The sequence below is a fragment of the Fulmarus glacialis genome, unplaced genomic scaffold, assembly GCF_000690835.1.
Source record: "Fulmarus glacialis isolate BGI_N327 unplaced genomic scaffold, ASM69083v1 scaffold3180, whole genome shotgun sequence".
NCBI classification, from domain to species: Eukaryota; Metazoa; Chordata; class Aves; order Procellariiformes; family Procellariidae; genus Fulmarus; species Fulmarus glacialis.
The window spans coordinates 80,089-103,755 of record NW_009186906.1 but is presented as its reverse complement, the minus strand read 5'-3'; the positions used below and the strand labels follow the sequence as shown (position 1 = coordinate 103,755).

Genomic DNA, 23,667 nt, shown 5'->3' with positions numbered 1-23,667 from the left:
CTCATTCTACATTTTAAATGACATTTCTTGGAATACAGAGCAAGATTTTATGCCATAGAGGCAGACATCCTTCATAGGGCAAGCCACAATACGTCTTCTCCAATTCACTGCACATTATAATATTCCTCCTTTCACCTTATTGAAGAACAATTGAGTCCCACAGCTTGTCTTCCCAAGTTAAACTCACTGCTCCAATGACTGCAATGAACTTGCTGATATCCCGTGGCTGTGGTGAGTATTTGTTTGCTCTCATGGAGGTTTTTTGGGTCAGAAATAACTCTGAAGACATTATAGCTTTTTCTAAGTGGAAAGTTTTTTTTTTTTTTGGGGGGGGGGGGGGGGGGGAAAAAAGGAAGGATTTTCCCATTTTTCTGTAATGCTGAAAGAGTTTGATTGATTTTCCTATTAAAGATAAAAATATGAAGATCACTATCCCACTAAGGCTGAGTCTAGGTAAGGAAAAAATCAGGTCTTAAAGAAAAAAAACCCAACAATTAATGTGAAATAAAGGGAAGACAATGCAATATTAATTGAAAAGTGGCTTACATTACTGAAAAAGCTTATCAAATCATTTTCTCACTTAACATTATATTCTACTCATTGTAAACTATCTTATCTTTGCAAGTTAAGACAAAAATCATAGAGTGATAGGATTTTTGAGCCCACTATGCCATCTTTTCTATAAGGAACATCTCACACTGCTATTGTTCCTTGGCTGTTACTCACAAAGTTGTCTATCAGAGAAAAATCACAACAGAAGCAATAGCAGAACAAATTCCATCATCCTGCCTGTAACAAGCCCCCATCAGGAAATGCTGCCTGAAGAAGTGAGGGGTAGGAAGAAAACTAATTTTATAGATAATAAATATTCAGGAATGAACTAGCTCTAGATAGGCACAAATGATTTCTTATGTGAATTTAGATCCATAAAGACAAAGAAATTTCCATCATGCACTAATTTCAACAGGAGCTGGGCACCTAAATACATGTTAGAAGTGATGGGAGATACTTCTTTTATAAGGGATGGGAGATGCTGTTCCTGTATCCCCTGTTGAATTGCCGTCAGCTGATTTTCATCAGACATAATTTTTGCCAAAATATTATCAGGCAACTACAGCAACATGAGAGACCATAATAGCCTTCTTTTCAATAACCTGTCTTCACAAATGTTTTCTGAGGAGGAGCGTACTGATAATCATATCATCTTTCAGAATTAAAAGCAGGCATTATCTTTTCTTTCCTTCTGCCAAGTAGCCGTCTGGTCCTTTGAAAGCCAGTTTCGCAAAGGAAAAAAAGAGAAATATAGCGCATAACAAGTAAGTGTTGTTTAGCCAATACCTCGTACATGACAGGTTAGCCATATGTTCAGACTACTTCACAAATGTATCTCCAGTCAAAACTGCACACACAAATACAGCTTTGACTACTGATTCTATTAAGTGGGTGAAAAAAAGAGGATTCAATTGTCCAAGAAATGAGTAATGTACTTTTATTGTGCAAACCTGATACTTACTAAATATTTGTTGTGGCACATTACATCTTTAGGAAGTCAAGGCTGAAACTCTGGACTACAAACACCCTTTCCTGTGCCTTCCTGACACCCTCATCATGCCTTCTGTACTGACCTTCAGAGTCAACAAGTCGCAGGGAAAAAAAAAAAAAATTAAAAAAAATACCCTCTAGGGCTGTTTTCCTTATTCAGATTTGTGTACTTCCAAATACAAACTCCAGACACCACAGAAACCAGGTAAGTCAAATGCTCTGAGGGATACTGTATTTGCTCTCAAACTCGCAATGCCATCATCCTGCCAGTGCTGAGTGCCAGGCAGGAGCTTGCAGCACGCCCGCCTCCTCTCCCGGCCTCCGCACCGTGCAGAATGGCCTTCCCAGTGGAAAATTAACGTCTCTAAAATAAATTTTGCAAAGTGGTCATTTGGTTTAAACTGCATTGACTGAGGAAATTTGAATCCATGCTTTTAAATTGCCATAGAAAACAGGATTGAATGCACAGTGTAAGTGGAACAGAAGTAGATTAATTAATGGTAAATCAGACTTGGATAGTCTCTGGATAGTCCAGCCAATCAAACATGTCAGGATCTGTAAAATGCCATTCATAATGAAGTAATTGGTTTTTTTTTTTTGCTTGTCTGTAATGCTAGATGTGTCGAGAACCACCTTTTACCATGTACGTGTACATTCCTACTTACACCAACTCTCTGCCATTACTCAAGAGCTGCAATCCATGACCTACATCAGCTCAGTTATACCCTACGGCTGCTCAAACAGACACAGGACCCCTGTATCCTCCTGTCATTCCCTAACAGTATTTCTCTTGATTTTTGAGGCTTTCAGCCTCTTCTATGCCTTGAAGACTGCCTCATTCACCCACTCTCAGGTCAGCCTTTAAAACTGCACCCGGGATGATGCTTTCTCTTGTTTTCACCAACAAGTCTGCAAAATGCCACAAGCCCTGCAGATTTCCTTTGGAATTCGGTCTGAGGCACAACTTGACAGTAAGCCCAGAACTGGAGTTTTCTGCATACTGGAGAGTTTTTCTGTGAGTAACTGAGATATTCCTTAAGTATGTTGCTTAAGGACGATTCAACAGTGGATATTATGTTGAGGTTCTCTCTTAGGACTCAGCCTTTCTTCAGAAGAATAACTGCTGTTTCATGAGTAAAACAGGAACCAACTGTGCTGTTAATATGTAGCGAATGATAAATTTCTTCCTGAGTCTTCAAAAATTTAATGCAAAGTTCAGTTAGATTTCTATTCAAGTATTTAATGCCCTCATTCTTACTTTCTCCTGCACATTAAAATAGAGGAAGTATTATTTTACATTTTTTGTATTAAATTTTATTTCAACGCTACCATGCGTGGTTAAAAAGATTCTGCCTCTCTGCCTAATGGAACGGCATTCTATTTTATTCTATTTTCAGAAGTCTCTAATCATTCTGAATTTGTTTGTTTTGGGACACATTATTTTAGACACTTCAACGTGGATTGACATTCGGAGGGCATGAGTTTAACACAAAGTCAGGCCCAGCCTCCAGCTGGGTTTGCAGGAACCAGAGCACTTAATGATTTATTTCTGGTGGTAGAGCCCATTAGTTACATATCAAACAATTAGGAAGCTCTGAGGAGCCCCAGATCTAAGATCTTCATATATAAATTTGCATTAGTATAAGTTAGAAAGCATTTTTAAGAACCCTCTTCATGAAAAATACAGTGCAAATGTACCTCTTTACTATTAATAGAAGTTCCAAGTAACATTTCTCAGATGAGAAGAATAAGGCTGTAGGAGGAATAGACGTGATAATGGGCCTTTTGCTATTTGAAGATCTATAAGGAGAAAATACGTAGGTTGCAAACAATATGGATATTGACATGACTTGAAGCACTGATTAAAAAGTCTGGGACGAAGAGAAACACCAAGGGAGGAACCTCTCCATAGCCCCTCTCTAGCAACCGAAATCTGCCCAGTCAACCGCCAACAACCATTTAAAACTCCACTGCTGTGAAAAAGACACAAGTGTAAACATATGCAAATAAGCATTTTCACTCCTATGTGTATTTTCTTCAAAATGAGAGACTCTTCTACACCTTTTAAAAAGGGAAAACCCACAAGACTTCATCCGTGTTGTTTTATCGATGTCACTGAAAGTTCTGCCTTCGCAACCCTCTGATACCAGGTCCCCACACAATATTTATTCCTGGATCCCTCACTGCTGATGCGCGTCGACGAAGCCGACGACTCCCCTGCATGCGGCAGGTTGGTATTGCTGCTGTTACAAACTGGGATGGTGAGGCAGGTTGGTTAACATCCAACTTGTCAACTTTATTGCAGTGCCCGGCATCTGAGGTGGCAGTGGGACCACGAGCAGTGGCAGAATCTGTCACTTCTCTGAGTTACGGCAATGCGAACGCAGGAGGAGGATATATTTGCTGCTGGATCCAACAGACATCCTCAGATCTGCATCTGCAGATGTTACGACTCATCCTGCAGAAGTGACTTAATAGCAAGCACTGAAAGTGCAGATTTATTCCCAAGGGTGAAGCAATTGGTCCAGCAGTTATTTATTCCTGACAAACTGAAAGCACTGTTGCTAAACACCTATTTTCACCAAGCAGAAAACATTAATCTGACCTAATGGAAAGCCATTAGCATGCTGTAAAGGCTCAGGTTTTTATAGGTATGCTTCCATTATGGACTTTTTCAGCTCTACAGATACTAATCTATATACATTGGTGGTGAAAATTAACAGTATAATATTTAATTTCACTCTTTCGCGGGGGACTTTCAAAAGTGCTCAGTGCCAGAAATCAACATTAAAACTGAACTTACCTGTAGAAGCATAAGATGCAATCAATATTGAATGTTCTCTCACATCCCATTTTTACTCCAGCCTAGCAAAACCATATTGCAAAATCTCCAGCCACTAACAAAACAAGCCTTGTAACTCATACTGCAGTTAACTCTAAACAAAACAGTACTAAGGAAGTACATTACTGCATTACTGCTTTAATGTCTCGCTTGCTGCTATAATATTCTGGTACTATGTGACAAGCAAGCAGTCCATATTGCCCAGAAAAAAGTTACAGTGATACATTACACTGTATTTCACAATAAGAAAGCTCTGTGACCAGACTCGCAGAATGCGTGTAACCTGGTTTTTGTATCATTTGACTTCTCTGGTATCGGTCATCTATCTGGCATGTACCTGTTGCCTTATCATTACTATTGTTATTGTTACAATCATCATTCTCACAAAGAGTACTACATTTTTACCAATCACATGGAGAGAGTGCTTTTTTGGGTTCATATTATGGTTATACAATGCTAAACAGTCTCGTAGGTAGAGACTGAGGAGCAAATTCCCTGTTCCCTGAATGCCAAGAATGTGAACATTTCCTGAGAGCTGGGCTAGTTTCAACTGTTTCTGTACTGTAGAGGAAAGGAAACTGCAAATGCAGAGACATTGAAAAAAGAAATTGTCATGGTTTAACCCTAGCCAGCAACTAAACACCACACAGATGCTTGCTCACCCCCCCCGGTCAGATGGGGGAAAGAATCGGGATGGCAAAAGTGGGAAAACTCGTGGATTGAGATAAAAACAGTTTAACAATTGAAATAAAACAAAGTAGAACAGTAGTAATAATAATAATAATAACAACAACAATAGAATATACAAAGCAGGCGATGCACAATGCAACTGCTCACCACCTGCCAACCGATGCCCAGCCCATCCCCAGAGCCACGAGTCCCCCCTTCCTGGACCAGCCTCCTAGCTTACATGCTGAACACGACGTCATATGGTATGGAATACCCTGTTGGCCAGTTTGGGTCAGCTGTCCTGGCTATGCTCCCTCCCAGCTTCTCCTGCACCTGGCAGAGCATGGGAAGCCGAAAAGTCCTTGACCAGTGTAAGCACTGCTTAGCAACAACTAAAGCATCAACGTGCCATCAACATTCCTCTCATACCGAACCCAAAACACAGCGCCACACCAGCTATTAGAAAGAGAATTAACTCTATCCCAACTGAAACCAGGACAGAAATAAAACAAAAGCTTTAAAAATGTGTATTTAGCCACCGAGGTTAGCGCCCTTTCCAACTGCCATGACAGAATCCAGCTTAGAAACATGTCACTAATTTTGAGTCACCTGCTTAAAAAGATGCCAGTGTCCTGCCACGGAGCAGAACCAATGTGTTGTGATCAAGGTGACCAGCCACAGAATGTGAACAAAAAATGGAAAACATTGCAAGAGAGCCCATCTCAATCCATAGTCTGCAATTTCGGACTTGGAGTTCCCTGAGCAGCAAGAGGGAATGGATGCATTAATGGAAACTAGCCTGGCTGGCTGCTTGGCTCACAAGCAGAAAACCAGCTGTATTTGTATGACATATGAGTCATTACAAGCCGTTCAGTCATTTGTCCTGTGAGCCCAGAGGACAAGTCCATCTAGTTTTGATTAAAATGTGATACAGCACAAACCTACATGACATTGCCCAATAGTGATACTATATTCCTCCAGTTAGAAATAGGACAGGCATAGTTTCAACAATTCAAAAGGAAAAAAACCAGTCTCATTTCTGTATTTTTGAAGACTCACATGACAATAGGGTGCAAAGTTACATGGGAAAACACATATTTAAAACCACTGTAATAACTCTATTTAAAAAGGTTTGACGTAAATGTATCATAACATGAAAACTGACAGAGGATAACGCTAATTTTGTACTAAGTACTAATTTTTATATTATTCTTTCTATAAAAAGAAAATGTGGCAATTTTAGCCATGCTTTTTCTGACAAACTACTACATTTTCTCTCTTGTGGATAAGTCACCAACTTATTTCACCCTGCTATAATTGTGTCCGTATGTGTGTGGATTATCACAATGTGGATTATCACAATAGGCTTTAAAACTAAAGTAAAAAAAAATTGTATCAGCTTTCAGGCTTCAGGGAGTGGGTCTGCTCCCAGTCACGCAGAATACAAAGCGTGTTCTAAAAACTGCTGCTGCAGGAGCTGATCTGAAAGTAAACATCAAGATAAATTCAGTGCTGTGCTAACCCTCCACTTCAAATGCAACTACACACACACGCATATAAACATACACATATATATGTGACTTGTAGATGACTCCAAGTGTTTTATATGTGATATTTTGGTGATGCAATTGTGGCAATAATTACCTTCACAAATATTTCACCGTTCTTGGTTGGAAGGGGCAATGCTCTAATTTGCTTTTTTTGTTGAGGCCTCAGACAACTTCTTATAACAATAAAAAATGAAGTATTATGCCAATAATTTTATGAAGTAGAAAGGAAGGGATTGTTTACTGTTACTATAAGGAAAGGTGTTGCATTCCAAACATGCCTTGCTGGTTTGATAAATGAACGTCTTTCATTTAAAATCCCTCCGATAGTCACCAACATTTCACGACAAAGGTCTGCGTGGATATATTTGTCGTACTGCATTTTTGGCATTCACTGGCTATTCTTCCACAGGTTGACACCTATGCTGATAACCACCTCCGATCCTTCTGTCACTTGTTTTGCCTTGTCTTATAAATACAGCAGCAGATACCAAGATCCTGCAGTTCACTTTCAGATGATTACAGGAGCAGCTGAGTTATTGGGAAGACGAAATAGGTTTTGATCTGAAGCTTCCTTAAAATGGTACATTTAAAACACTAAGCTCAGCTAGAACTGCATAAACAAAGATTTAGAGCTACAAAGCTCACTCTCTAAAGCTGTAGGCAAAACATACATCTGCTTTCATAGTACTTAACGCTAGTTCCTTTTGTACTTGCATTAATTGTGAAAACCCTGGAAAGTTCATCTTTGCTAGGTGCTTAAGAAGCCTGAAGGCTTATTTTAAATACATCCAAACTATAACAATGCTGGGGGTCTGTTGGAACTGGGTAGGAAGGAGTGTGGGAGTGACGTCCCTCGTGACATTTTGGCTATGTCAGGTACTAATTAACGTGTTATCTCCTGCATGGTTCTTAGCCTCCCAAAATTCATTTGCCAGCTCACCCTAATGTTCTCATTCAAATTCTGTCACATCACCTGAAAAGAGGAATAGACAGTTATATCAACTGAAAACTAAAACAGAGCAAATAAAAATGTCTAACTGAACGGGCTTTTCCAGAAGCTCATGCTGTGCTCTGGATGAAAAGAGTCTTAACAAAGTCGTCATCTCCCCTCTTGCCCCCCCTCCTGCCTTCCTCTCTGTTTTTTAGAGAGGCTACTCTGAACAGATGTCCTTGACTTGGCAGACATACGTATGCGCCCAGCGTCTTCTGCGCCGAGTCTCGGAGAAGGCACTCCAGTTAGCTCCAGTTGTGGCTTGTCAAGCACTGGCCAGCCTTTGCAAAAGGGCTGAGTTCTTACAAAAACCGAACACTGGTTTGATTTTAAAGCAGTGTTTAAAGCTGACCCACAGCTCACAGTCCATGGGAGGCTTTCACAGCTCTAACAGCTTAGCAGATATTGTACTCTTAGGCATTGGAAATAATAAATAAGCAAAGCTGGAAGAATAATTAAGAGTAGAAACAAAACTCACTGGGGTTAAAATGAGGGAATTGAGGGACGGTTATTTTTAGGCAAACAGTATAGGCTACCATAGTGTGTACATCTGAGTTTTAGACGGAATTGTTTCCTACAGACCTTCCAAAGCCACAGCTGAAAGTGTTAAGACAACCTGTTGAACCTTTCCACATCCAGGAGGTTGTTTTGCTCCACTTTCTAGAGCTGAACAGAGAGAAATTTTAGATTCCTGATCTTCAGTAAGTATGTTCTGAATTACAATAGTTGGAAATAACTTGAGCTGTTGATGATAAGGGCAGCTGCTAGCTTCCATAATGAAAATGGCCTTGAGCTTGAAAGAGCAGGTAGTAAAATTAGTAATTTGACAGTTTTTGAGAAGAAATGGGCAGATCTATTTTTGTTCAACCAGAACAGGAAAGGAACAGCCAAGAACATAAATTAAAAGATTATATATAGAGAAAAAAGTAAAAACATATCACAGAATGCCTACGTTAGAGCGTAAGCACATGCAATGCTTCTCAAAAAATAAGTTGAAAATGTGGCTATATATGAAATGAAATGTAAGAGACTTCTAATTTTTACAGTTCCTTGTGCAATCACAGATGGATCTAAACTGAATTAGGAAAAAAACCAATGGCAGTAGATCATATTTATAAAGTGTCATAGTAAACAGGGATATTCATTATTATTTGATACCATTCTTTTAAAATGCATGAATTTTTGAGTGGTTCATAGGATAAAACTGCTTCTTTTACACAGTTCTGTTCTTCTGACACTACTCCATCTCTCTAAGTTTGTTCAAATGTAAAATTTATGAGCTCCCAGATGGTTATTGGGGTTTTTTTGTTTGTTTTAATGAGAAAAGGTATTATTTTTATTGGCTAGCAAGATCTAAATGCCAGTGTATACTGGACTGGTAGATGCCTATTCTGGAGGTAAAGTTTGGGCTATCCACCCTTACGGCAATGATCACTGCTGCTACCTGAAAAAACTAAGTGCAGAACATTGTACAGAAATGCAAAAGCAGCAGTCTTACTATGCAGCCTATGTGTATCTACCACAGGGCATTTCCAGAGGGGCAGTGAGCACAATGACTGATCCGCTTTCCCATAGGAAAAAATCTACTCCACATCCTTCTCAGAGTCCCTGCTGTGATTTAGGATACTGCCTAAAAGCTGCAAGAGGGACCCAGGAATTTATTAGAAACTCCTTTTTGCCAGGAACTGGTACTCTATCATATTAAAAAAAGGGGGAAGCAATTGAGTAGATTCATTTCATTTTCACCAGAGTCCACCATCTTTATTTGCTTCCTCAGGGATCCTTGAAAAGTGATAGATAAATCCAGTTTGTCCATATTGGGCAGGATGAGAGAGAAATACTCATGAGTCAGCATATGCTCGCAGAAACTATTTTTCCCCCTCATTAACTTCTTTGCACATCAGCTGATTTTTATTTTATACCGTGTGTATCCCTGTACTTATTTCCTGTGTTCCCTACTGAATGTTATCACATCTGATACCACCAGGGCTTCATTAATGTAAAGTGTTGTCATGTGGAGAATCATTCTTAAATGAGAAAACACAGACAACTCTAGAAGAGAAAATGAGGAGTTGTTGGACACCATGGGGCTAGGAGCATTTGAAGATGTCCCATGGGAATTCCTCCAGCAAATTGTTGGGAAAACTGATTGAAATTCAGTAAGAAAGTGCAAATGAGACAACATAGCTCCCCAGTGGATTGCAAAGATCTTCCCTGGAAGGAAATCAGAACTCTCTCTGCACTACTGCACCTTGTAAAATCAAGAAATGCATAAATACCACCAGGAAATACAGCGTAGTAACACGGCATTCAGGGCAGCATAAAACAATCAAGTGAAGGAGTAATTTTAGTAAGGAAATACAACATACTTTGAGAATCAAATTTGAATGGATTTAAGACCTGAATAGGATTTTATTGGAACCAGTGTAACTCCAGCACAGTGCCATTAACTTCACAGGAGCGAAGAGCAATCGGTGCATTAGCAAACACACTGGCCTGGGTTGGTTCATCGACGCTCAAATGCATCACATTACCAAAGGCATCTACAAGTATACTTCTCACTGAAGGTGACTTTGAAGGTGAGGGGGGTGCATCACAAGCAGGGGTTTGGCTTCTGGTTAGACAACTGTCTCCTGTGGTGTGAGCAATTTGGTGTCCCCAGATGATGGGACCTTAGCTGGGTGTGAAATGAGGGAGAACCTCCTCCCTCACAGAACCGGTGCTCAGGAACTTGCTTGGATTTACACTGGCAATGTGGTGGAGCGGCTTCACTTTTAACAAGCTTTGGTGCTTTTGGCTGAGGCAGTCACTGATGCTTCGGCCATTATGACCTCTTCTTCTGGACTGAAGAGCTGGGGTGCTGCTAGAGCACAAAGCAAACTGCTCTGGCATTAAAAAGAGGATGGCTAAGCTGAGCTGAGTGTCAGGGAAGGCTGTGGATAAAAAAAGGCTCAAAAAACCCACTGTCTGTTGTTTACCTACTGTGACATGTACCTCCTATAGCTACAAAACTTCATTTAACAGTATAGAGAAAAGTATGAGATGAACATACTAATGAGAACCTGGCCGCTTAGATGCTGTGGGAATCAATAACTTCAAAAAGTATGGAATGGCATTGCAAAGATCTCCTACTAATGCGTATTTTGAAGAATCATTTAAAGAAAAGTCAATTCTTTTCTCAGCCCTTCATGCGCATTTGTGTATTTTTAAAGTCTTTTAGAGGGAGGATTGAGTTTTGTGTATTCAGGGATATGATTTATTGAAAACGTCCCAATTTTTTTTAAATATTTGCACTATTAAAATATTTACCATCCAAAAAAAAAAAAGCAGCAAGTGAGATCAAAACCATCCTGTGGCATTATGAAAACCATAAGCTGAGCAATTCTAAAAAGGATAAAAATGGCTTGTGTGGAAGGAATTTGTTTTTTTTTTTTTTTTTTTTAAAAAATGACAGATTTGGAACTGTGGCTGAGAAAGCTTTGAAAGCAGCCAGGCTGACAGGGTGTATTGTAGGGTGGTTGTAAGCCTTTGTAAAAGCAACTATTATCATCTCCCCAAAGCACAGACAAGTCTGTGAGCAAAAAAAGCAAAGAAAAGGAGAAAAGGCTGGCTGGGGAGCGGACTCCCCTTTCATGCTGTCCTGCTGATGGCTTAAGCCAAAGTGAAAACAATCTCAATCTAATTTAAACTAGTCATTCTGCAGAAAATTAAATAGCTGGAACCGTACCTGCTGAAAGAAGAGGCAAGGAAAGAGCAATGCTCTGGGCGGGGGCCAGCGGCACCCGTCTGAACGTAGCTCTGGTGCGGGTCGTCCAGACCCGTCGCCCGCCAGCCCTCCGAAGGGTTCTTCAGAGCAACGATTTAATCACAGCCATAGGTCAATGCTCTCAAAGTGTTCGCAATTAGCAAATTTTGTAAAAGGTCCAGCAAGGCATCCTGTAGAACGGAGGATTCGGGGCTCCAGGTAAAATTTTACGTTGTGCAAACAGCAGCAGTGTTCCAGTGGCAGCTTTTTCCTGGGAACACCGAGGTGTTCTGACAGGTTTCTCGTACACTGTACAGAGGCATTGGCAGGAATTCACTCTTCAGTTAACCAATATTTTGCCTAGATTTTTTCATTTATTAGGCTGTCCAGTTCACACCCCCCATTTCAGTACATTTAAACCCTACTATTAAAATTAGACTATGGGCCTGATTCTGCTTTTCCAAGGTTCCTAATTTACTTGGGTGCGACTGAAAGTTGAGTCTGATTTCTCCAGGTGCAGTACACTGAAAGACTTTTTGAATACATTATTCATTCTCCCTCCAAAAGTAGCCTTCTGCATTTTAGATTTCATTATTCCTTTGATGCTCCTTAAAGATGCAAGGATATCTTTTCACACTCTGGCCCTTTTAATTTTTTTTTTTTTTAATTCACTACAGAGCTGCAATGTACTTTTCCCATTTTGCCAGAAGTTCTTGGACATTAAAAGCAGGACATTAAAAAATCTGTAGGCTTCCAGGCCTTTAGTATAATATTTGCTATCCCTGTCATTTTCAGAAAAAGCAGTCACTACATTAAAGGAACAAAGTCCCATTACTTTACTGTAAGCTAATAACCGGCAGGCTGTTTTGCATGTGTCTCATTGCAAAGGATTAAAAATAATTTCCTACTACGTGTGCTATGAGTGATCATAGCTGGTATCCACAAATCTACACACTTAGTATAATTCTACTTTTCTAATGGAAGGAGTCAGACACTGTACCCACAGTTATCCTTCAGGACGGTAGTGTCCCAAATTTCAATCCTCTGCTACCCAGTGTGGTAGCTGATGGCAGAATTGGGTGGTTTGGTTTTTGTGTGGCTAGTAGAGGATCGCAGTTTGGTTGATAGGTTTGGTCCCAAAAGGATTCGGTAAATTTGATAATCAACTCTTGTTTAAAAAGTAATCTGTGGGATGGCTTCAAGTATCGAGGTTAAATTTGGATGAGTAAATCCAAATGAGTACAACTATGTATGAGTAATACTAATTAAAGTCTATATGTGAAACTGGATAAATTTACCTATTAGGCCAATTAAGACTATTCTGAGTAATTTGATTTGAGGAAGCTTTAATATTTCCCTTGATTCTAGTGATAATCTTTCATCTGGAAAAGAAACACTTGAGCAGGTACACAGCACTTGTAACGGGCATTAACGGAGCTGTGCTTTGCAGAGCAATCTGGGGGGGCTGGGGCCACTAACTGGAACAAACATTTAAACAGAGATGCCAAACTACCCGTTTTGTTTCTGCAAACTGCCTAAGTAAAACACAACAGTTATGTCATGTACTAAATAACAAAGATTGCTTTCCTCATCTTTCTTCATTTACCATTTCCTTCTGGCTACCAGAGGCAGTGCTGCACTGCTGCTGCTACCAAGTCCTTGTTTTCAGCGTCTGTTTACAAATGGCTTGGGCACCAAGCAATGCTTTTTATCTAGGGAGGCAAAAGTAATTTTATTCCTGGTTTCTAGTCAAGAGATGATGACGAATAATGAGCATGCAAAAGATTTGTACAAATATGCTTAGGAGCATTAATATAAACATTTATAGTAATGGAGTTTGAGGGGTATTTTTTGGTGTTTATCTAGAAAAGCAGTCATATTGAGAGACTAATGTACCAAATTTAAATTTTTCCCCAATAAATAGGTGTGAGAGTACAATGCTTTGAAGGAGTTTGGGGAGAAGATGTTGACTTGTCAGTGATGACGGAGGTTGGCTCACTTCTGTGGGGAGGGAGGGGAGAAGAGAAAAAACGGGTAATATGTTGTAGACTTGTGAAGCAGGTTTCAGGGTGTCTCTCCTGTCCCAGGGCTGTAAACTACAGTCCAATCCATTAGACCAATAACTACCTACAGTCATACAGACTTGTATTAGGTATTCCCTTTTAGCAGAAATGCTGATGTGTATTCCAACAACCAAACACAACACAAGCCAACCAAGGATTTGAGAGAAAACCTGCTGATATACTTCAACGGTTCAAACACAACTACTTAAATATCAACATTATTTATAAGTGAAAGTATCTGCCTTAAACTTCTCTAAACTCTGTGGAAGAAAGCAGACATGAATGATCTGCTGGTACTCCACACGGTTTGATAGTTTGATTACTATTTTATCAGGTCTGTTCTACAAAAACACAGCATTTCTTTTATTCCATGGTGCAGGTGAAATGCATAGAAAGAATTACATTATATACAGATCAAGCGGACTAGTCAAGATTTATACTCATATAAATTGGAAGAGTGTAGATTTCAGCTCACTGCATAGTATTTTCTTGGCTAATTGGTTGTAAAATGGATTTGCAAGTCAACCCAGTATTTTCAGACTAAGCTACTGCAGCAAGACAGTGGGGTTGCAGTCTTGTAACAGGCACTTCTCCACTCTGTTCCCACATAAGAGCAGTACAAAGCCTTCCAGTGTAAGAAATGAAAATTTACACTTTTTTGAAGTGTAGAGTTCTCAAATATTTTTACAAACATCAGTTTTTGAAAATGTTTTGTTCATTTGCTATAGCTCTAAGTAACTAAACACAAGAGAAATGCACTTATAATGTTAAGAAAATGTTAGAGAAGTCACTGGGAAATTTTTTTCTTTTCTTCTTCCTGAAACCTTCACTGACAGCAACAGGAGATTGGATTTAAGTATCTATGTAACAACAGGTGAAGGACACACATTCACTCTTTTGCACAGCAGGCAGAATCATAGAGCTACCCCCACAGATGTTAATAATGCAAGAAGAGCCTCCTTCAGTTGTCGTAAAGGCAGGCAGTAAAGAGAAAAAATCACCCTTGGATTCATATCCACCTGTCTGTAAAAAGCACTGCTGAAAGCCCGATTATTTTGACAGATACTGAGGAGAGGCAAAAAAATAAGGACTTATTTAAATTACAATGAAAGAACTCAACGTATTCTAAAAGTATCTCAGGAATTTACAGTAAATAATGCTTTCAAAGAAGTGGTAATCATTCTGCATTGAAAGCTTCTGATCTTACCATCTTTACTTCAGATCATATTAGTACTGTGCATCATTACAAGAATGTGTTCTTTGAAGCATGTGCACTCTATCTTCCTTCTATTCATCATAAATACCCTCTCTGTGAAAGTACACTTTGCCACTGTGCACACATTTTTCTTTCTAAGATTTAATTCATTTCCTAAAGAAATGTCATGCAGAAATCAGTCTTGCCAGTATAAGTTCACAAGGCCTGATTCATTTAACAAATGATTTATTGACAACTGTGAGATAGAAAATAATGGAATGGTGTTAGTAAGAGCAACGTTACACATTTCCAACGGTGCATATAGAGAGGGTATATACAGAGGATGTTAATATTCTTTCATGAACAAGTGATACATAGCGAGAAGAAAGAAGAGAGCTTGTCATGGCTAACGGCTGGCTTCCAGCTTCTACTCCAGCTCCCTCTTTGTACTCACAGCTGATGTTATTGCATAAACCCTGACCTTTGCTGTTGTTGGTTTCATTGAAAAACAATAGCTTGTAGAAAAAGAGATAAGAAAACCAGTGTCCTGTTACGGAAAATGTAATTTTGATTGGTATCCAAACATAATCAGTTCTTCAAAGAAAACGTGACAGTTCAACCAAAACTGCGTATGTAGCAGCTGACCACAACTGAGTGTGGTAGTTAATGGTTTGATAGCTAATCTGGGAAGTATTTATCTAAGCAGTGTCACACATGGGGATGAAATACTTCTCCTCCTCCTCTCTTTCCTTCCTGTCCCTTTTTCACCCACTGCCAAAGAAAGCAGTGTTTGCAGCTCTCCAGGCTGAATACGCTTTGGATTTCTTCATATGATGTAGATAGAGATCCTTTTTATTTTCTACTAAACAAGACACAGAAAAAAGAACCAATTCCCTGCACTACACATTTATCTATATATTCCACAAGCTCGGTGGGATCCTAGGGTATCTCATAAAAACAAAGATTTCCCCCAAGCTGTCTTCTGCTCTCGTATTCATCATGACTAGAGCGACTGAATGTGACCTTCAGCACGGTAAGTACTTCCATGTCCCCAAGTCAGGTGTTAAATCATCCATACTTTAGTTCAATGGATCCTGGAAAAGAGTCCAAGCCCTAATGTCAGATGCTCATGCTCCTGACTCCAAGTACCTGCACACACCCTGGGCAGAGAGCGCCTCGTCCTAGCCAGAGGCACAGAAATAGTTTTGGAATCTTGCTTGTCCCGGAGGACTGAGGAGCTGGGGCTGAGCCGGCAGGGAAATGCCCGGTGTGCTCCAGATCCGAAGCCCAGAAGCCTCGCGGGGAGCTCGGCACACAGGGGCTCCTGCAAAAGACCATTTTAATTCCCAGAAAGCAGCAACGGAACATCACTGTGCTGAACCAGAAAGCGAGCAGTTCCGAGTGCAGTCTGTCCCACCAGACTGTCCCCCCAGAGACTTTGACCCTTTGCCAAATTTCTAAACCCCAGCACTGCATAGTTGAGAAGTTGGTACTTCTAACTAACCCATCATGCTAAATGCTATGCAAATATAGGAAGACATGGTTCATGCATGAAAAAGTTCATGCTCAGATTTTCTTTTGGATGAGTAAAAAATCCTCAGTCCTTCTTTGTGTTCCTGAAGAAATTATCTGACGAAGAGCAGGCGAAGAAATTATTTCTACAGATTTCTAAAGTGCAAAAAGTGAGGAATATTTGGCATGCTTCATTAAGCACAGATGAAAATAGAAAACATTTTGAAAACATATAGTTTTATAGCATATAATATTTCCACAGGATTCCGTACAAAAAACAAAAAGATTAAAATCTGTTCCCCAGCAAGATAATTTAAACCCGGAGTAACACTCCCCAGTAATCAGTCTGCAAATAGGATGATGATTTAACTGAGACCCTCAAAATCTCTGTAACAGAAAAGCAAGAAAACCTGATGAATTCAATTGTACTACATTGCACTGTCAAAATTATAAAGTGAAAATGTTAACTCAACCTACAGGCCTTTTTACTGTGTAGCAGAATTTCAGAACTAATTTAAAAAAAAAATCTCAAGCACCCATATTTCATGAAGACCAGTCTATATATTTTCCTACGTCAGAGGTATGTTGAACGGGAAACCCAGGAGATACGAACTCGGGCAGTGGTGTATTTACAGCGAACAGTCACAAGGTAGCAGCACAAAGCGTTAGTCTACAGAATTTCTTGAAGATACTATGGAGGTGGAGGTGATGTGTTATCAGTCACCAGGACACAGCCGTAAGTGTGGAGGCAACATAACTTACCACAATTAAGTACTTAGTGGGGAGTAAGTTCAGTGCTGGGGTAGCCTGCGCTAACCTTTGTGAGCCAGCGAGCAAAAGCCCAATAAAAAGAACGGACTCTTTTTTTGATCTGCTGCAGACAAGAGAGATGTGTTACATGAGCCAACATCAGAGCACCGTAAGACCAGGGAACAGAGAACGTCTGGTAGGGTCGTGGAGGGGAACCTTACGTCTGGCAGCGTCTCACAGCTTACAAATTGGTTGCTCAGTTCCTCAGCTGACCTGCTTTCGAACAAGAAATGATTGTTTTCCCCTATCAGTACCCTCTATATGTCCTTTTTAAAAGAAGCAATAGGAAAAAGGATATATATCAATTCTCTACACATCACACCGTATATACACTATGATGGAATAACGTACACATGTACAGTAACTTGGAATTCTCAAAAGTAAGTAAATCCATATTCGAGGAAATAAATGTAAAGGTCAATAGGTCAGGAAAGATTAATAAAGTCGTTCTTGAGCTCCTGTGAAGGGAAGAAGCACTCACAGACATGAACGGAGATCTGCAGTATAGTTGTAGCTGAACATGCCCAGATTTTTCAAGAACTGGATTTTTTGGCTATTGATCTGCCAACCACTTTTTCTGTAGGAGGAAATTCAGTTATCCACTAAGTGAGTCTTTTTCACCTAGTTGCTTTTGTGGAAGTTGTGTTTGTTGTCCATCCGTATCTTTTATTGTATCTCAGAATAAAAAAATTCAATAGCTGCTGCGTTGAATTCTAAAGATCATTATTCCACTTGTTTAGAAAATGAAAATGATACCCGCTTTTCTCTCCCCTTACTCTCACCACCAGTTCACTTTCAAACAGTTTGGTATATTTTACACAATTAAAAAAAAAAAACCTTTTGTTAACTGGTGTTGCCTGGGCAAATGCTACAGATGTTCCCAATTATGTCGTCGTCCCTGTCATCAGAATGAATTTGTAAACCTCTGTTGAATAAAAGCTCTCTAGTATAGGAATCACTATGACTTCTCTCTTTTAAAATGTGAAATCATTTCTCATTACTTACTACAGTTCTACCATAAAGCCCAGCGACCTCCCCATTGTCGGGACACTCACTGCACTCCCTGCCCGGTGCCGTGGGCCCCATCCCAAAGCCCCACCCGGATTTCCTCTCCAGCTCAGCATCCACTTTCTGCACATCAGTAAAGCCAGATTCATTCATTTCACATGGCCTGTGTCTGGCTAACGTTGATGCCAACTACTCTTTCTCTATTTCTTCAACTCTCAGCTATCATCAACGCAGTTTTCTCGAGAATCTTGTTCTCCCATGGCTCTGCCTCCCATGTTTTTCTGCCTGTCTTCTACACGTCCCGTTCGTGCTCTCTGCAGCAATCTGGGAGAGGTCCTCTCTCCTCACCCTTCTTTTGTCCTCCACAAACAGAAACTCAGCTCGCTTTCCAACACATGCATGTGAAGGACCGATGGATTGACTTTTTCCCATCAAATTGAAATTTCTGTCCACGTTTCATACATCTCCTCACAAATGCCAACTTGTCAGCTTAAGATCCCCACAGGCAGAACAGATCTCCTCATCGTGCCCCTCTAGTGTTCAAACCCCTTCCTTGGTGATCTTCTCCCACCCCTCTTTCTGTTACCTTTAAGCGGGGCTGTAGCCTTTCCTGGGACTGTGTCAAACTTTAGTTCTGCTTAAATTTTTTGCAAAGTCTCCGTAAACGATGGTTTAAAACATGGCTTTTCCAATCCATTCTCACATGTAAGCAGCTTTCATCAGCTTTCCTCCTGACTATTCTCACGCTCTTGCCTCTGGCCTTCCTGAATCCTACCATCTCCTCTTCACATCCTTCCAAAAAGCTTCTGTGAAGGTAATTTTGCAAAGATGACGTAGCCCAGCTCCTCATGCTGACCATGCTATCCTCTGCTACCTGCATTTCTCCACCAGCCTCCCAGTCCCCACTGCATCAACATAAGCTCTAAGTCTCTGTTTCAGGACCCTTTACAGTTTCTATTTTACTTCTAATCATACCTCTACCAAACCATCACTGACCTCTCTCTGTTAATGATGACAGCCTTTGTTACCCAGTTGCTAAATTTTGGAACAAGTATCTTCAGCTTTTCTCGTCATACCTGTCAGAAACTCTCTGTAAACATCTGCAAAGTCATGTCAGAATTCTTCTTAAAACTCAGCTTTAACATGATGCCTACACTAACCCAGACAAATGCATGAAAATTAGGCACTGAGGCACTGACTGTAAGATTGCCCATACTGCTGACCTGTATTGTCACATTTTTAATTAGCATTGCCAGTATTGTTTCTTCTCTTTGCTTCATGTAGATTGTAAACTTTTTGCTTAGAAACCATCTTTTTATTCTGCTTACATGAAATGGGCATAGCAAATATCCGACTCCCTTACTATCTTAAGCAAGTAAATTGTTAAGAGAAAGTTATTTTAAAATAGAGAACTATATAACCCCTTAGAGATGTATAAAATGTATTTTGTGAAGGGTAAGAAAATGAATATAGCAATTTGGCGCAGTGTCAGAAAGAAAACCCACGAACTGGGATGGATGATGAGGAGGTAAAGAGAAAATCCAAAATTCATGGCACTGTTTACTTCATGTAAATCTGGAAAAAATCTAGCGGTATCAGTGAAATTATTTCATATTTGTTTAACTGAGAGGCTGTACAGGATGCAATTCAGCCATCTGTGCTTGGCCCATCTGTACTTAGAAAAGTACCGTACTGCCGTACTGTGCTGTTTCTGCTGTCAACCTTTGGAGCCGATACAAGACACGCCAAGGAGTGCAGAATGGTAGCTGACAGCACATCGATTAAGACCTCTATCTCAGATTGTCTCCTCTCCAGCCACTTACAGACACACTTCAAATCAAAATCACTAACCAAACCTTCCTAAGAACTGCTTGAAATTACCTCCTCGTTCCTATATTGTACAGGTATTTCTACTCTTCTAAGGGAAAGACAAACTCCTACCGTCAGTCAATAGTTATATATAAAAATAAGAAAATAAATAGTGCTCTAAGTAATAGAACTAACAAAGCCTGCTTTGCTTCGGATCTGTTTCCTATGTCCCAACAGCTTAAGCCCATGCAACTCTGCAATGCCACACGTGCCAAAGCCATCCCCAAATTCCCCCTGAAACACGTCCCTTCCCACAAAACTAACTCTCCAAGGAGCAGCTGTGGGGACTTCCCCGCTCCCCGCGTGACCGGTACAGGCCAAGCAGCCCAGGGAACTGCTGAGTCTCTCCTTGGGTCTCTCTTCTCAGCCCACCTCTCAGTTCTGTCCCAAACCAGTAGGAATGACCACCTCTGCTACTCCGAGTTGACTTACAGGCTCCACAGGTATGAAACAGGTTGTACAGCCTGTGTTACAAATGCCTCCAATATATCTCAATGCAATAAAGGAAAAGAGTACTCCATACAGATAATTCCTCTCTGTGGGTTTGTTTATTTTGAAATTCGGAAACATTGTTTTGAAGCTATTAAAGTACAGATGTTGAAGCCTTTTCCCTGCTCTGTGATTGCTGCAAAGAAGCAGCACTTCTGTATTTAACAAGGCACAGGGACAGCACGTGCAGAAGCACTTGCAGGTCTTTGCCACTGGACGTGACCTCCTTTCATTAGTTTCCTTGCCTCTTAGATACATCAATAAAGGCAGCTGCAACAAATTCATATCTACATTTTCAGCAAACACTGCAGTTAAGAATGAGTGGTCTGAAACAAAGCCTTACTATTAGAGAACTAGCTCTGCACTGCAAAGGAAGTAGTAAAACCCACTTAGCCATGAATTAATACATAATCAACAACTGACAATAATTATTTCAATATAGTGTTCCTGACCTGCTTCAACACTTCCTGCCTTTTTCCTAATCATATTTTTTAGCAGGTTTTGCACTTGATTTCTTACCCACACAGGCACTTAGTAGTTTGTATTTTCCATTAATTCTCTCTGTAATAATAAGTATCACTTCCCTCTGAGACAGAAGTGTAAATGATTGGCTCTTTTTTTTTTTAATGATGAGAATGCAAACCTTGTGACTTAGGGCTCAGCAGAGCTCAACACATCTCATGGACCTTTACTCTGATAAGACTTTGCTACAGAATGTGAGAATTCAGTGAAGTGTGGTAGGTGTAATTAAAATTCTGTTATGCTGCTGATCCACAGGCTGATAAATTCTATAAGCTTTAAATTGCATTGGTTTGTTAAAAAAAATTGGCTGTTCATTTCCTTGTAAAAAACTATATCAATTTAAAGATGGTGAAACTGTAAATCTGAAATGAATTACAGTAGTTCACTGTTTTCAGAATAAACAGAGGTCTATGTACTCTCCTACCAAGAGACTTAACACTTTATGCAGAGTGCAGTGAACCAGTTTAATAACAATTACAAGCCAAAGGGATCTACATGCACAGATTGCTGACTGGTGGAATATTAATCCACTTTCTTCCATCCAAAGTATAAACTTCTTAATGGAAAATACAGAGATTTTCCAGGAACAAAAGGTCACAGGTTCAAATCAAAATGTAATGTATGTGATTTTTTTATTTGCCATATATTGAAACAAATCTGAGTAGGTGAAAATAAGCCTGGCATCAAATGTCATGATGTGGGCAGATCTTCTGTTTGCCCTGATTTGAAATAAAATTTCTGGCTATTTTCCTCGTGTGTTAATGGCAATATTTCATCGTTACGAGTCTAATCACAGTATGTTCCACATGGAATATTGTAAGTCAAGAACCCTGTTTACTGGTCACATGGGCTTGCAAGTTCAAAGAGACTGGCCCTTCTGGAAAAGCTACCCTTTATCACATTTATCGGTCTGTGAAATGCAGAGTAAAAAGTCATCTGTTACAATCTTGTCTAACAAAATATTAACACTTACTCTTTCACAGACAGCAGCAATTACTCACAGGGCTGTAGAGATAATGGGAAGAAACTAATTGAAATGACTTTACACATGCAAGCAAATTCTTGAATTAAAATCAGATGAAAGTCAGATAAAATTGCACCAGGTTTTAAGCCGAAGCCATGGAATAAGTTTTTATTTAATGGGCATGCCTTCATTCTGAAAAGAATGTTAGCTCATGCTGCGGAGTATCCTTCGCAGATTTAGCTGTGAGTATTCATAATAAAGTGAGTAATAGTTATTATATGATCTTTTCCTCAAGTTATTTATGTAGTTAAGATGAGGAATAATATAGAATGAAGAGTATATAAATAGGATTAAAGCTTAGGAAATTGAAGATCAGAGAGGGCTGAAGAGCTGGAGTCGCTCATACATAGAAGAGAACCAGATGGACATTTACTAGAGAGAATCTGTTTATGAAGTCTTGTGCTCATGAGAAGAGAGTCAGGATCAAACAAATAGATTTGGGGAGAGGAGAGAGCCAGTCCGTACATGCTCAGGTAGTTTGTTGGTTGTGAATTGGAGTTGTGATGGTGCATGATAGATTCTGAGTATGCGAAGAGCGTAATTTTTGCTAGGAGACTAGGTGTATGAGCGCAGGAGAGAGGACAGAGCAGGATGCCGATACACAGAGCATGTATAAGCCAGCTGAGCCGTGATGGAGAAGGAAGAGAAAGACTGAGGTGCACTGGCGGACTGCAGCACAGCTTAGGAAGCAGGGTACAATGAGAGGGATGAGGAGACACGGACTTCCTTCCATTTCATTGCCACGCCACACATTGCTTCAAATCTTCTCATTTTCTCATTGATTTTCCAACTAAAATAATCAGCTACATCTTTATGTATAATGTCAACGGTTCTCAAGAGATTCAACTGAAGTCCTCTATTTCCTCTTTAATTTAGACTCTCAAGGTTCCAGTAGCTAACAGTAAGGCAAAAAATGGAAAGATGGGACTTTCCATTTGGTAATATCAAGCAATTACAACATTTTTCACTTCCAAAGTTATAACTGTGGCAACTTTTTTTTCCCTTCATGTAAATGAGAACACAAATGGGTACTTATTGCTGAAATCTGAATGCCTACCTTGACCTTTTTCATGACAATTTTTCACAGAAGCAGCAAATCTTGAAGGAAGCTTACATTCACTGTTATCTGTTGTCCCCATTTATTTGTCTTCTGGCAGATATCTGTCAGTTCCTTAAATATGTCATTTCTTACTGGGCTTTTAAAAATCTTTTTGCAAATCTGTTTGTATTTTACTGTGTCTTCCCAGAATTCTTTTAGAGTATCAGTAAGAGCTTGTTTACATATGAAGTTATTTATGGACAGGAAAAAACACATCTGCTTCCTTCAAGAATGATTCCGTGTGCAGATAACCCCAAGGCTATACTGTATTCTCAAGGCATTCCCAGAAAGTTAGCAGAGTAAGTGGTTAGAAAGTGCTTTGGGGAATAGGGTATCTTGTTTAGAATTAGGCTACAGTGATGTTAATCTTTTCCTTCTTATCTACGTACCTATGAGACATCTGGAACACTAGTGAGCCATTTCTAGAAAATATGTTTCAATATCCTTCTGAGGAGAATATAAAAGGACAAAATCCAGATCACCAGCAGTTTTAAGAGAGTAACTAGTTGTTTGGACCTCCACCCTACTTTACCAATCTGTTTTTCAAAACTGTGGACCACTAGGTATTACGCAAATATCATAAGGCTACTCATGAAAGTGTTTTTGTGGTTATTCTGCTGAAGTTAATACTGTTTAGAGACAGAGGAAAACACAGCACTATCACTGCAATAGTTGCCTGACTTACTCACTTGAAAGTTATTCACTTCTACTGGGTCAACGAGGTCCTTTCAGATCAT

General features: G+C 39.8%; 1 protein-coding gene across 1 annotated transcript in view; it reads right to left on the bottom strand.

Annotated features, from left to right (window-relative positions):
* The window catches only part of SPOCK1 (sparc/osteonectin, cwcv and kazal-like domains proteoglycan (testican) 1), a gene marked incomplete at its 5' end in the record, with an annotated part of 93,635 nt that overhangs the window by 15,604 nt on the left and 54,364 nt on the right, over window positions 1-23,667 (bottom strand). The gene's annotated exons all lie outside the window — the stretch shown is intronic.